We start from the raw sequence: 15,442 nt of genomic DNA, 5'->3' as shown, positions 1-15,442 counted from the left end.
TAGTTGCTTTTTAAAATTGAAACCAGAAAGGTACTGTAAACTGTTTGTTTAAACACCTTCAAATCTGTACTTGTTAACCTGTGAGAAGACATGATCATTTTACTGTTACCATTGTTTTCCTTACTTACTTTCTTCTTGCTGTTGCTAGTTCTGTAAAAGTACTTGTAAGTTTCCTTTTAAGAATAGGCTGTGAAGTTGCAAACCAATAAAATCGACTGTGTCCTACTATACACTGCATATTGCATAGACTAAGGGCCCAATCATTATTAAACAAGCTTATAGCTAGAATGAAATCACCTGAGGAAACCTCACAAACTGTGACAGTTAACTAAATTTTTAAGAGAAATATATTTCAAGATATGTCTTCTGTAGCTCAATATTCTTCAGTCTACTTTTTATGTATTTTGCTGTTTTTCTTTTGCATATTTTCTATGAGATTTCTAATTACTTTGTTAGTCATTTGTCTGCTTCACATTTTCTTCAGCATGTTGGTAGTCACTTTGGCTCACCATAGTCCTCAGAGCATTTTATTTTTCTTTCACAGCTTTTGTTTCACATTGCAGAATTTCAAATATTTTTGTTAAGAAGAGATGATGTTATTACAAGGAACCTTCTGGGTGTTCTTTTGTCAAAGTTTGGAAAAGCACTGCAGTATGCCCTCAACAACACCAGGGAAAAACACATTTGCCTTTCTGGACTGAAGAAGTGTATGTTAAAAACAAATAAACTAACCAACTAACAAACAAACAAACTATCAAGGGATTATAGTCCTGTCCCAAACTACAGTGATCAAGAGCAGGGCTGACCTGATCATGTGATCTAGTATCTCTTATATACCCTTTACCTTCCTCCCTTCGTCCTTATTAATCTCATCTCTTCCCAAATAAATAACGCATCCTACTTATTCTTACCTATTTGGTTGATTTCATACCCTTCTTTTTGGAACTTAGAGTTGTCGTGGTAATCTACTCTTAGCTAGTGACATACTAAGATCCTGCCCCCTTCCCTGTAAAATCACACCAATTGCTTGTTAGTGTAGCTAGGTGGTTAAGGTTAGCTGTCTGCTAAGACTTTACTTTCCAGTGATATCAGGAGCATTTGGCAGCTTCTCATGTTGCTGTCTTGCTAGGGTAGCCATATAGTCAGAAGAGACCTTTTATATGTATTTTTTTTTACAGTTGTGACAAAGTCTATGATACTGTGTTCTGCTGTCTTCTACAGTCTCAAGTAGCTACTGAACAATTATCCTATGGTCTTCCCACCCATGGCACCACTGGTCTTTTTTGTGAGCAAAACATTCTATGTCAATTTCTGTAAAAGAGCATGTGAGGTTTGAAACAAAATTTTACAATTAATCATAGAAAAAAACAATCAGAAGTCACAGTCGGTTTCTCACAGGAGGCAAGCAACTTTAAGCGTCATTTAATCTCTTTCTTACAGTTCTGCTTCCAACCAGAATTGCCTAGGATAAAAGTCTGCAGTGCTTTGGGCCATTCAGATATACTCCCTGAGAAAGTCAGTCACTTTGAGTTTAATGATAATTCTTATTATTTCTGCCAAGGGTAGAGCAGATAATAATTTAATTATGGCAGGATTCTCTTGTTGAAGGGGTAGTTCTGCTCAGAGAGGTGATCACAGCTGTGTTCTTTTGTCTTGTGTTTGTTTGTTTGTTTGTTTGTTTGTTTGTTTGTTTGTTTTTAAGTAGAGAAGAACAGGCAATGGCAAAAAAACCAAACCACAACACATTTCCTCAGGCTACTGGTGTTAAGCTTAATAATGACCTCATATCACTGAAGTAAGCTGTACACATATTTTAAATGCTATCAACAATAGGAACACCAGGGAGGTCAATGAGAAATAACTCCTGTATAACATCAGTATCTCTTTCTGGCACAGCTAGAAGAGCTCTTGAAGGAAATGTTAACTTGGTACTTCAGCAGTATGGCTGTACAACTTCCTGATTTGCACTGCTTCAGCTGCCTTGGCTTGAAGAAGGAACAGTTCATGTCTGTTTGCAGCTATTTGTGTAAAAATAATCTTAATATCTTCTTTGTGGAATAGTCAGCAACAACAGTATGTATTTCACAAAATATTCTTCGCTAACCACTAGCCTACAGTGATATCTTCTGTGAGTGAAAACAATATGTTAAGAACAAAAGACAAATGACAAACTATTTTAGAATTGTATATACACATACATTGTAATAGTGGTGTTTTCAAAAATGATAATAAACATTCATGGTAAAGTTAATATAATAGAAAGTAAAGAAAATAGATAGTTGTAAATTATAATGACTTTAGCCGATGATATTATGTATTTTATGCCTTAAAGAAAGCCAGAGGAATGGATTTACAAATCATAAGGAAAATTATGACCAGCAGTTTCTTGAAACACAAAAGAAATCATGTATGAGATACTAGTGACTTCATAAAATTAACTCTATTGGACAGTTCATACAGCTGTATGAGAAAATAAAATATAAAAATCTCATGTCAAAACAATATTTGGGAGTGGGTCTGGAATAATCTTTTATTCTGGGATTTTAGAAGAATACAAGAAGGAGTTAATTAATAAGTGAACCACTTGTCTGTTCTTCCAATAAATAACATTTTTTTATAACTGTACTCATTTTTTGCAATTATTTGGTTGAAGTATCTATGAAAAAGTGTAAATTTTAACAGATGGACAATTTATTTATAGTAATGGCATAACAGAAGAACAGACTAGCAGGGTTTAGAGCACATAGGGTTATCCACTAACTTCTTCAGCTAGAATATGTCAAGGTACTTACCACACAAATCACAAGAAGTAATCAGCCTGTATCCTCCATAGTACCATGGGTAGACAGGAGACCACCTAAGACAGTCCTGACATAACCATTCTTGGATTAGTGTTTCACATGACACTGAAATCTTTATCAAAACTGATAGCATGGTATTTATGAGAGAGTTTCTGGTAGTGCCTGAGTGACAAAATCAGCTGATGGTGTCCACGAAGAGAAGGAGAGCAATCATTGTCATCCTGATAGGGCTTCTACTCTTTTGCCAGTGGTAAGGTAGATCCCCTGTGTCCTTGAACCTTGACTGAAATGGTGTCTGCTATATCTTGGTGGTTATTTGTTTGTAATGTTTAACATTGAACATTATCTTAGACCAGTAAGTGCAAATGTTTTTGATTTTAAAGAGTCTGTGACGACTGTTCTTCTAGGATTAAACAATGTGTCTACAGCTTCTGGTGCAGTCAAAATTTAACCTAATTTAACTTCAATATTTTCCAATTAAATGCCAAGAATTTACCTCATATTACCCATTGGCCATCTAATTTATCATGTGAGCCCTCCATACAGTTTGTTTAGAAGACAGTAATCTCTTCTGATTTTTCCAGTGATGTTGTAGTATTTTTGAGATTCTCCTGGTGTGACTTGAGCTGTCCTCCCAAGGAAACAATTTCAGCAGTTTTCACACTAAACACATGAAATGCCAGAAAAGATGGGATAGAGGTCAACAAAATTTTAACCCAGCTGAACTGCTTCTTCCTTTCCCCTCTGCAAAATGTAACACTACATTAAATAGTTACATAATAATCTAGAACAGCATACTGGTTTCTTTATCAGCCCCGCAATAAGATGCCCAGGCTAACCAAGTACAGCCAGGCTAGATTTCTCCAGTTAAACTATTATTGTGAGCAAACAACAGCATTATTGTTTCCTTATAGATTGTCAGCTGGGTTAACCTTAATTTCCATTTCCTGTTCTGTAAGTGCTGACTCAGGATCACAACAGTGAGCTCAGTGCAAATCTAGCTGCTGGTATGCTGAAAGGCTGACATAAAATTGCATATATATTTTATATTTACTAGTAGAATACATTATAAGTATTCCAGTTGACTTGATTTGTAGCACAGCTTAATAAATGCTAGGGCTTTTGCTATCCATTCACAGCGATAGAGAAATTGTCTGTACTGGGAGGTAACTGCATGTCTTAATAAATAACCTTTTAAAAGTTAAAAGTCAGCATTTTCTGTAGTGGCTAAAATAAAATCCTGCTAGTGTAGAGCTTCAGTATTCTAAGGTTAACTGCATTCTTTCCAATATGGAGCTAAAATTAGACCTTTAGTTTTACAGTGGCAGAAGAGCTCAGCAATCTCTGAGTAACTTTAAGGCATTTTACACAGTCTGCTGGTTGCTGTATGTACTGAAGTCAGAGTTTATTTGAGAACTGGCATGTTGTTTTTCTGAAGCATTTCATTTCATGGATGGCAGATCACATTGCAATGTGTCGGTTATGACACTTCACCATCTTGCATTGTGATATGTCAGCATATGGTAGAAAGCTGCATTTTATCACATGAATTGTTATAATGTGTCCTGAAACATAGCACAAAGGAAAGCTTACTGGCAGATCACTTACCCATTAAGTGCTAGTATCTGATCTGTAATCAAACAGGAAGACAAGAGCAGACAGTACCATGTTTCATCAAGTAGTATAATTATTTCTGAATAACCAGGCACACTTCTGGAATCAATGAAGTATTTCCTTTTTTTTTCCTCAACTTTCATTGATGACTACAAGTATCAGAAGTGACAGATAGTGGCACAAATACTTCTGTTTGTATTGTTTATAGTATTAGTATGATTAGGAGCACTATTCATGACAACCAGGCACAGCATGCAGCAGTGACACTCCTGCCATTGAGCAAGACTAATGAAAAAGCAAAATAAACCCCATGAAGAACATTATTTTCAAAGGTGACTGAAAGCAGTTGCTTAAATCTACATATGTATGCAGGTTTCTGTGGCAGGATCCTTTACAATATGTTAGGGTTGAATATTGTAAACAACTTCCCTACAATACAACTATACTTAATGACTGTTGTATTTCCTGACATCAATGTCATTTATATTTATTTATATATACATACATATATGTGCACACATATGTATATGGTAAGTGTATATATATATATGTGTATATATATTACAGTATACTATGACATAAATTACATATTAAATATTCACATGTATTTTTGGGTTGGTTATGATCTGGAATTGCAAGTGCTCACTGCAGACTAGCTTTTTCTGTTCTTCCTCAGGTAACCGAGCAATTATCTCACAGGTGGTCCAGTTTAAGTCAATCCTACTACCCAGGAAAGGAAGAAGACACAAACCCCTGATAAACATAAGGGTAGCAACACAATGCAGTTGTACATAAGTATTTGATTAATACTATTTTTAGAAAATTTACTAATCACTCATATTATTGGAGCATGCATATTTTGTTGGAACTCCTTAATAACCATGACCCTCTCTGGTTAGGAGCTCAGGAACTGAGCAGAGAGAAAAGACAAATGATGAAAGAAAACAAATAAAAACTAGAACAGTAGTACTATACCCATTTTACAAACCTGTGCCTACACTCACTAATTACGCATGTGACAAAGAGAGGGTTTTACCTTAAGTCTTCTCAGCCTTGGACAAAAAATACCCTTCCTTGTTCTGGGGGAGATCCTATGTCTTTATGCAACCAGTTTACATCGGTGTAAGCTGACAGCAACAGAATGTCATTAAGAGCTGATAATTCCTTAGTGGGCTATGTTAATGATTTGATGGAGAGTTCCTTCTGGGCAGATGTGCACAAAACAAAATCATCATTACTAGCTCCATTTGACACCCCTTTTTTGTCAGTCTTAGGCCAGGATTTGGCTGAACTTAAGAGTTATTTTCTGAAGAGGAATTACTGACACTAAGCTGTCCAGAAAAGGTGGTGGTAGTGGGGTGGTGATTCTCATGGCTGCTACATGATCTGTACCTTTTCTGCTGCAGCCCACTGAAGTGCTGAGATAGTGCTTTCCATCCATTCTGAAACTACTCAAAATAAACTGGTTTATGAATAACGTTCTACTGCCTAATGGCATTTAAAATGATGCTAAACAGCACTCATGCATGATGAAACTATAGAAAATCACCTGACTGCAGGACTGGTGTCACTGGCAGAATTCTGGGGTTTTGATCATGGGTTGGCTTACATGGCATCTGGCCTGCTAGCAACAAATATGACACACCTGTCTCAAAATGGGAAAAGGATCCTGGGACAGTAGTTAACAGGACTCATTGAGAGGGCTTTAAACTAGATTTGAAGGGGGAAGGGGAGGAAACCAGGTATGGCAGAGGCACATCCAAGGACAACATGCCAGAATTTGATGGTAGTGCTAGTGAGATCATTTGGTTTGCCATCTCAGTGGAAGTGGGAGATGGAGAGCCATGCAGTAAGAGAAACAAAAGGGTTATTGATGTGTCAGAATCTGTGGAAGCACTTGACAATAGCCACAAAGGAATTAGGGTTTCTTATAAGAAAAAGGTGGTAGAATCAATGGCCCAGCTGAAGTGCATCTACATGAATGCACACAACATGGGCAACAAACAGAAGGAGCAGGAAACCATTATGAGGCAGAGAAAATATGATATAGTTGTCATCACAGAAGCATGGGGGGATGACTCTCATAACTGCAGTGCTGTATTAGATGGCTATAAACTCTTTAGAAAGCATAGGAGAGGAAGGAGGGGAGGTAGGGTAGCTGTGTTAGGGAGTGTTTTGATTGTCTGGAGCTTGATGAGGGTGATGATAGGCTTGAGTGTCTAGGGGTGAGAATCAAGGGGAAGGGAGTGCCTGGAGCACAAGTCTTATGAGGAGTGATTGAGTGAGCTGGGGCTGTTTAGCCTGGAGACAAGGAGGTTGAAGGGAGACTTTATCATTGTTGACAACTACCTGAAAGGAGGCTGTAGCATGGAGGGTGTTGGTCTCTTTTCCCAAGTAGCAAATGATAGGACAAGGGGAAATGGCCTCAAGTTGTGCCAGGGGAGGTTTAGATTAGATATTAGGAAAAACTTCATGGAAAGGGTTGTCAGGAATTGGAAGAGGCTGCCCAGGGAAGTGGTGGAGTCATCGTCCCTGGAGGCATTTAAAAGGTGTTTAGATGAGGTTCTTAGGGACATGGTTTAGTGCTAGAGTTTGGTTATGATTGGACTCGATGATCCTGAGTGTCTCTTCCAACTGAAACAGTTCTGTGAATCCATTCTTCTCTGACCAAATCTTTGTAGGGCTGAGTTCTGCCACCTTTTTACATGAAGTGTAAAAATGAGGCATGAAGTGTTTGCTTAGAAATGGATATTGTCAAAGTATAAATAAATAACCATGTCCTGTGATTTGTTTTTTTAAAAGTTCTAGGCAGCTGATTTCCCCTTTGTTAAACATTCTGATTTCCGCAGTTCTAAAAATGCCACCTGCATGATATCAATTTACATGAGGATCAGTCTGCTGGACAAAAAGTAACAAAAAAAAAGAAACATACTATGCCTCAAAGTTTCTCCTGCTGGAATCCTAAAAGCTGGTCAGCTGCAGATGACTGTATAATAAGCAGTAAAAAAGTTAATCTCTCTGTCAAATCTCTCAAGAGGCAGAGGTCATTTTAACTTTTCATCCAGGACAAGAGGTAATTAAATATGCCAGTAAAGACTTACTGGTCAATCTATGTCCATTATATTTGTTCTCCAGGATTATTTGTTACTTATTCTGTGTCTACAAATGGAGAACAAGGAAGCAGGCAAAACACAGGTATGTCATACTACTGCATTGTCCCTATATCGATGCAAGTTTTAGCTTTTTTTCAGTGGGCTGTGGTGTCACATATATTTAACGAAGTTATGTTTTTCCTAAGTCAAAAGGAAAATATGCTTGAAAATATGCTACAAGAAAAAGTTATATGTTTGTATACGTATTTGAAAATATTATTATTATTATGGTGTCAAACATGCCACAGGCTGAGGTCCTTTCTGCCTCATATAGTAATTAATATGAACAAAAACATCACATGTGAATGGTCGAGCTCCAAAGTACGATAGCCTAGCATATGATGTGGTGCCAGGAATTCAATATAGAAGAGAAAGAAGCAGGAAGAAGAAATGGCAGATGAACAAGAACTGACTAAGAAGGAAACCCTTGATCCAAGGGTTACTATTATTTGGTATCTCAGACTGTAGTATCAACATCTGTTACAGGCTTTTTTTATAAAAAATCTGAGCTGTGCCCATGGAGCTGCCTAAGATTTTAGCCATCACTATTTTGTCACAGAATGCACTTCTGGGAAAAGAATAAAATTCAAGGACTCAGCTGCATCTGGAATCCTAGGCATATTGGGGAGGATGAATGTCACTGAGTCACTGTAGTCATTGGATTGCAATATTGGAAGGGAAAGTGGCTTTCAGTCATTTCACAGCTATTGCTGTAAAGAAATCTCAAATACTTAATTGTGCCATTAAGACATGAAGTTGTAGGTATTCTAAAAATTTCTATAGGGAAAAGAAACCAAAAAACTTTCATGTCTATAACATGATGTTACTACTTAGGAAAACTTGTCATTTTTCCTAACACATGTACATCCACCGAGCTGAAAGAACTGATCCTGCTAACTATAGTTGTACATGAGTTTTATTCAAAAACAAAAAAGAAAATACTTTTGTTTTCCTAGACTCCTCATGCACTTTCACATTGACAATTTTCCTCTTCACTTCATATTCTCAACTTTTGTGAAGTGTGGTAAACACCTGCAGCATTCTTCCCTTAAGTTTATCCATTAGTAATAACAAGGAGAAACAGACCTGGTGCTCCTAAGAAACAGATGTGGAATATGTGACCTGCCTGTATTGCCACTTAGGTCAACCAGAACATTTTGCCTCATTTCCATGGGAAGAAATTTGAATTTATTATAAGTAAATGCAGGTACCAAAGAAGTGAGTTAAAAGTTGCAGAATAAAATGAATGCAGGAGTTTGTTTCAGGTTCCATTAACCTGACTAAACGTTTATAGGAAAATAAAAATAAATCAAACTAACAAAAAAATCCCACCCCGCCTCATCCCCCCACCAAACCTCAAGCCCAGACTCTTTTTCCAGAAAGCTCTTTTGTTCAGGGCAAAATGATTTTTTCTAAGTAACATTTCACATGTGAGGGTATAACATGGAGATGTTTCAAAAAGTAGGTCTTCCAGCACACTACTTTGCTGTGCAAGGTCATCTGAAAGGTGTTTGGATGTTAGCTCAGACACTGAAAACAAATTATTTGTGTTGGGATAGCACTCTAGTCTAACTACAGGAGACACCTGGAGAACATTTTGCACAGCCCTTAGGCTGTAAGGATGCAGTTAAGTGCCATTTTCGAAAGAATCTTAAGTTCTTCATAGTGTAAGTTCTCTTGAAGTTTCAAATATACCTTTTCTTAAAAAAAAAAAAGATGTAGTGTCTAAAATACAAGGCAGTTAACACTTATTTTTCTATATTTTCTTTTTCACTAGATATGTTAAACTGTAATTTAATAATTGTAATTACTTAAATTATTAAAGACATTTTAATTCAAAACATTTAATTTAAAACACTTTTTATGTACAATAGACAACTATTTAAATTATTGCGAAGAAAACATAATAAATATAGACATTTTTATTGTTTTCATACTGTCATTTCCAACTGATCAGAAACATTTTGTTTTTGAAAAGCCATATGGAATGAAAATGTAACTAAAGCACGTGAAGACAACCTGTGCAAGAGTTCAGTAAAGAGCAAGACACAGGAGTTTGACTTGATGTAACTATGGTGAGTAATGCTAAACTGAGCAAGGGGCTGATTCACAATAAACCATCTGGGAGGGGAAGGTGTCATATGTACAAGTAGTATTTTGGAAGTCTTGATATTCATAAAATCAAGGTAGTCCATTGATTTAATGAATATTCTTACATGTGAAGAGTTTCTTTCTCAAGGCATAACAAAAGAATATTCCATTTTATGACCTCTCACTGCCTTGATATCTGAGTATTTAGAAATTACGACTGCATTTTGTTAACTACTCTTGAAATAAAGCAGTCTGTGGGTACAGAGTAGGCTACACTGTGTAGGGACAGGCAATTCTCTCCCGTCTTCCACCCAGAAAGGTAAACAGACTTGCTTAAACTTTTTAGGTGGGACAGCATGGGTCATCAAGAGAATCTGTGAGTGAACTGAACCACATCTTGACTTGGTTTATTTTTTCCCATGGGGAAACATAAAGAGGAGCAAAGCTCTGTTTAGCATCAGCTATAAGCATCCTTTTAGCACTAAGCGTGCTTACTGGAAACTACTACTTTGAGACTGACGTTTTCTGACTTGGAGAGGCCAATACAGAAGAATGGAGGCAAGTGAGTAGCTGAAACGCAGACAATGAGTTAACTTGAATTTAATTCAGATATTAAATAACTCAAATTTGGTTAATTTCTTTTCTGAACAATGACTTAGGAGATTACAACATCATCACTTCTGAAACAACTTTGTTTGTTATTAAAATTAAGCTAAACTAGATAGTACTAGTTCTCCCAGAGTAATCAAAAGACTCATCCTGACCTTTCTTGCTTGTCCCATGTCTCATTGGCATAGGTTTAACTGAAGAGTACTTCCATAATTTCATAGTCTTGAGGGTTAGTTCTATGAAGGCTTAGAAAAAAAATTGCAAAACAGATTTTAAAATAATATATCAAGGTGTTTCTTATAAAGACCCCACTGACATACTTGCACAGCAAGCATGTAATGGCACTATTAAATACCATGAAAACACACAGTATGATTTTTAAAAGTTAATAACACCAACATTTGTCAAATAAAGTCTATACAATAGTAGCACTTTCGTAATTTACCAGCTGCATATTTCTGATATTTTATTAAGTTCTATTCTTCATTTATTTTTAACGGAAACACCTAGACATGTACAAAAATAATTTTTTTTTTAAAAAAAGAGAGACATTTAAACATAATTACAAATAGTTGAAAATTTGTCATATCTGTACAATGAATTCTCCCACGTAAAAACTTTGGTGAAAGGTAAGTGAAGTTTAATGGAAATAGAGGTCTATGAAATTCAAGACAGTGTTCAGAGGCCTGGAATTCAGTAAATGGCTGTGATTAGACTTCTTGAGCAAAGAAAGTGAATAGTAATTAAAACATACTGATGGCAATATGCCAGTCCACTTCTTGATGTGTAATATTATCTTATTCTATCAATAATTGCAGTGACGTCCATTAATCCGATGATGGAATAAGGTACAGTCAGCTATGCAAACAGTGAATTACACTTTTGAACTATATAGCTTACAATTTCAGCAGTATTTTCGTGGCACAGTGACCAAGTTCTTTTGAGCTGAACTGTGCACTCATTTTTTATATTTCAGATGTCTAGTTCATTTGAAAATCACTAGAACTGTGAACACCTTTGTTAACAATGAATGCATCATGGTTTCTGATTCAGAGTCTTCAAGTCACTCTCTGTCTTCAGGTGCTTTTATCTCTTCAGGTCTGAAGGACTTTCAAAAATTCTAACGGAGGCAGAACAAAGACCTTTAAACAAATGAGTCTTCACCTCAGTCCATATCAGGTATAGATGAGAGATCTATAGCTTTATAGGTCAAAACTAAATCTAAATATCTAATCTCCTTCTTGTTTATATATATACATATATTATTTTATTTTTTTTTTTCCCCAGAGTGGATATTTATTTAACTGCATAATACACAAACACAGAGAGGCATACCTCAAATCCAACCCAGACTTAATTTATGTTTAGCCAGGACTTCCACCGACATCTGGCTACCAAGTTATTTTTGTTGTTGTTGTTTTTGTTCTTGTTTTTGTTTGTTTGTTTGTTTTTGTTTTTTGGTGGGTTTTTTTAATCATATGATTGCAGGTTTTTAACTTTCAGGCTAAAACCAGAGCTAAATCAATCCAAATCAAACAAAACAATGTATTTTAGGACATGCCCATTTTCTGGAGAACCATAGAACTCAAATGAAATGTGATTCTGTCCTAAAAGTAATGGGATCAAAAAACCTTTTAATATGCAGAGAAGAAGGCTAATATGAGTACAATTTATTAAAATGTCCTTTCCATCAGTCTCTGATCTACACAAAAAAATGCTAAGGATTAATCAATCTGCTGAGAGAACAAACATGCTCAGAAATGGAGAGAAAAACTTTTGCAGCTCTAAGTTTTTCCCTGTAATATAAGCTGCAGTTTGGTGTTTAAGCAGAAGATTGTACAGCAACATTAGCAGCCATTGGGAAACAGAGAAAGGACAATAAGCACCACTTACAAGTACTATATGCTCAGTAAAATTTCCCCCAATAGAATTGTATTTCAGTCCTCTGGGGCCTGTTTCATAGAATTGGAGTTGATTATTTAGTTTTTACATGTCTCAAAGAGGCTGACCAAAAAAAAAAGAAATCGAAAACCAAAATTTTGTGTTAAAGAGCAAAGATAGGTTTATGTATTTTCATTTCATCTATACATTCATTTCAAGATGGCTTGATGCTGAGAATTTTAAAAGAACAGATACTCTATTTATAATTGAAAATATTAATCTTGAACAGACTAGCTTGTTCTGAACAAATACGTAGATTGATACTTCGTAAATAAACCATATTTTAGCTCTTAAAGCAAAGACTTAGAGAATCTGTTTCAAAGTAGGTGCTTTTAAGCCGTTGCGGTCAAATAAGTTTTCTCAAACCAAGCATGCAGCCCATTAAATTCAACCTCTTACAAATACTTTTATAAATCATTTATACTGCATGTGTGATTGAAATGTTGACACAGGACTTACTAAAGTAGTGTGATATTACAGTTTCTGGGCTAATGGATCACTGAGAAAAAGTTTTCATTAAGAGAAAATAGAATGCTTTCCATGAGTGCATCCTGACTAGTATCAGTGCTAGAGATAATATTTGTTAAGGGTTTAATATTTACTGATTGTAAATGGGGTTTTGTCATGGATTCTCAAGTTATTTAGAATTTTGGGATGAGTGAGAGGTGTCTCGGGAATCTATTTACAACAGGTAAATTGAGGTTTCGTTGGACTGACACACTACCTTTGAGAATACCTACATGGCTGAATAGTTTGCAGGTTTGTCACCCAACCTTATACAGTCAGCTTTAGATTGTAGGATCATTTGGAAATTGTACAGGAAGGCTTTTTGGTTCCAGAAAAAAATCTGAAGTTAAAAAATAAAAATATTCTCCTTTTTCAGCCTTAACATTTCTAAACATACTACTTAGTAACAAATTCAGTAGACTTGTGCTTTAGTCAAATACTTTAATAGTCCTCTTGATCTCTTTTACAGTCTTAAAAATGAAGTATATTAAGCAAAATTGAATATATAAATATTTATGCTTGTTGTAGTTGCCTGATATTAATAATTTATAACCTTAGAAGATAGAAATCATGAATGAAAGCATTAATTATTTATTAACAGTGCACTACTGATGAAAGGCTAAAAGCAACATTTGAAACAAGCCAGAGTATATCTTAATAGACGGCAAAACCATAGAAATCATACTTCTGGGTGTTTCTGCTTCAGAAATTACAGTTTTATTTCCTTATAGTATATGTACCAAGTTAAGACACTACTTATTAATTATTAACACCTACATCTTTCCCTATTGATGACTGACAGAAGGTAGAAACCAAGCCTCGGTTTGGAGAACTGCAGACTGCTTGCTTCCTTCTGCCCATTCCTAAGACCGTTCTAATTAATATCAGTGCAGACCTCAATATTTCCATTAATTCTAACTTGAATTAACATTTACAAAAAGCATGTGCCAAAATCTACTGACTTTGATGCTGATTGGTACAAAATGTGGAATTTGCAAACCATTAAGAAATCATTCAATGTCATGCCGCACAATTAAGAAGTCAAGCAACAATAAAATCCAATTAATTGTATGTCTGCATTTAAAAATTTCATTTCCTAGTCAGAAAAATGAATATAAAGTCAAGGATAATAGTGTAGCAGAGATGAGCTTGGAAACACTTTGGGGAATAAGAAAGTGTAAAGCGTAAGAAGGAAACAGAACAGCAGTCCTCTGTCTCTGCTGGCATATCATCTCTTATCTTCTTTAACCACTTTAATTAAGATGTTAATAAATTTCCTGACAGATTTAATACTCAGTGAAAACTTTGAGTCATAGACTGAAATAAAATCCAATGCAGCAAATTTGTAACTTGTAAAAGAAAATCTTTATTGCCTACTCAACCACAGTAGGGTTTTTTTGTTGTTGTTGTTGTGGTGGTGTTTTTGGCTGGTGGTTTTTTTTTTTTTTTTTTTTGTGTGTGTGTGTGCGCGTGTGTATGTGTGCGTGCTTTTTTTTTCCCCTCCCTAAGGGAAAGATTGCCGTTTAGAAAGATATTTAAACTTCAGCCTCAACGTATTAAGCAGAATTAATGATCTATTTGCTTAGATGCCATACATTACTTCCAGTTTATCCATCCACTGGGTAAACGATAGGCATTACTTGGTCACAATGATAGATTTGAATGCAAGCTGGGACATCAATCAGTGCTGGCAACTGATTAGTTGTTTGTGTCTTTGACAAGCTCTTCCATCTCACTGAATGAAAGCTTGCTGATTGCTCTCGCTTCTCTTCACATTCATTGCCCTTCACTGCCACTATATTATGTGGTTAATGCTGATGGCGGAAATCCTCCTTGACAGCTAACAGTGAGTTTCTCCCATTCCCTTATGATTACATACACATTATTCCATGTCCATTTAGGGACTAGAACTTCTAAGCGAGGTCGTCCGTGTCATTAGGTATACAGAAAGCTGGCACAGTAAGTTTGGAACCTGCTAATGAGAAAGGGTTTTGTGTAAGAGGAAAGTAAAAAAAGGTTCCATAATGGCATAATATGTACCTAATTGCTCACAAATTAAGACCTTGCTGTTGAATAAGAACAGATTATGAGTAAGAAGTGAAAATTCCTCAGAATCATGCTGTTGGATGTTTAAGTAGGCGGGTAGCTACACAAGATGGGAAATGCACAATGGGAAATGCACAATGGGAAATTCAGTTTCCTCTTGTGTCCACAAGCAAAGTACAAGAATCTTGGCTGGGATTTTCAAAGCTGCTCAGGGGACTTAGTTGATCCCTATCAACTAATAATATTTAAAAAGTCTCAGCCTTTGACAGTAATATAATAGATTTAGCAGATAACTTCAGCATCACTGAATTATCATTATCTTTTGCTATTGCTATTCTGCAGCAGATGGAGAGAATTAACTGAAGTATTTGAGGAAGTACAGAAAATATGCATGTTGACTTTCTTGACATCCAACATTGTCTGGCATATGTTCAACATGTGTGATTAAGCATCAGGAGGAGTGGAACACCAGTAATGAAGATCAGTGATGCTTTAATCAGTTCTAAAGTGCATATTGAGGACAGGACAACAACAATGTGCTTTCAAGAGTCTTTTTCTGCTTGTAATAAGAAGTACAAAGTGTAGACTCACACATATTTTATACAATAACAAATGTTGTTTGGAGAAAAAATTGTGGAGATTTTTTGTAATTCAATTTTGTTGGTTGGTTGGTTTGATGTT

At 35.8% G+C, this 15,442-nt stretch overlaps 1 long non-coding RNA gene across 1 annotated transcript in view; it reads right to left on the bottom strand.

The window, feature by feature from the left end:
- LOC139826496 (uncharacterized) overlaps window positions 1-3,068 on the bottom strand; it is a 32,854-nt gene extending 29,786 nt beyond the window's left edge. The window contains exon 1 of the long non-coding RNA XR_011736593.1: window positions 2,793-3,068. This is a non-coding gene — a long non-coding RNA (uncharacterized lncRNA). The remainder of the gene's footprint in view (window positions 1-2,792) is intronic.
- Between the last annotated feature and the right edge of the window lie 12,374 nt (window positions 3,069-15,442).

The sequence above is a fragment of the Patagioenas fasciata genome, chromosome Z (genome assembly GCF_037038585.1).
Source record: "Patagioenas fasciata isolate bPatFas1 chromosome Z, bPatFas1.hap1, whole genome shotgun sequence".
In the NCBI taxonomy this organism is placed as follows: domain Eukaryota; kingdom Metazoa; phylum Chordata; class Aves; order Columbiformes; family Columbidae; genus Patagioenas; species Patagioenas fasciata.
Note: the sequence above shows the minus strand (reverse complement) of the source record. Positions and strands in the feature narration are given on the sequence as shown.